Raw genomic sequence first — 610 nt, 5'->3', positions numbered from 1 at the left:
ATAGCTGAAAGAACCGCTTGTGGTTGGTATGCCAAGTTCAAAAATGGAAATTTTGACCTCAAAGACGCACCTCATTCTGGCCGTCCATTTGAGTTCGATGAAGAGCGATTAAACCAACTCGTCAAACGACAAGGAAACTGGCAGAGAAAATGGAATGCTCCCATACTGCTATAGAGAAGCATCTTCACTAGATGGGAAAGGTTCAGAAGTATGGAGCATGGGTCCCGCATGATTTAAGTGACTACAACAAAAATCAACGAGCCACAATCTCCGCTGGTTTGCTTGCTCATCACCGCTCAACTCATGAACACAAGAAACGATTTCTCTACTGAATCGTTACTGGCGACGAAAAATGGTACCCCTACATCAACATGAATCAGCGTGAGGAATGGCTTAGCCCCAGTAAACAAGCGACACCGTGCGTGAAAAAAGATCTTCATCCGCGTAAAACGATGTTGTGCGTATAGTGAAACTTGGAAGGGATTATCCATTACGGTCAACGCGGAACTATGTTCAACAGATGGAACGACTCAGCACGGCTATTCAAGAGAAAAGACCTAATCAGCAGCATGGAGTTCTGCTGCACGACAACGCCCGCCCTCATATCGCC

The 610-nt window shown here is 45.9% G+C and overlaps 1 protein-coding gene across 2 annotated transcripts in view; it reads right to left on the bottom strand.

The window, feature by feature from the left end:
* The window catches only part of LOC106878690 (uncharacterized), a 39,452-nt gene that overhangs the window by 5,848 nt on the left and 32,994 nt on the right, over positions 1 to 610 (bottom strand). The gene's annotated exons all lie outside the window — the stretch shown is intronic.

The sequence above is a fragment of the Octopus bimaculoides genome, chromosome 9 (genome assembly GCF_001194135.2).
Source record: "Octopus bimaculoides isolate UCB-OBI-ISO-001 chromosome 9, ASM119413v2, whole genome shotgun sequence".
Classification (NCBI taxonomy): domain Eukaryota; kingdom Metazoa; phylum Mollusca; class Cephalopoda; order Octopoda; family Octopodidae; genus Octopus; species Octopus bimaculoides.
Note: the sequence above shows the minus strand (reverse complement) of the source record. Positions and strands in the feature narration are given on the sequence as shown.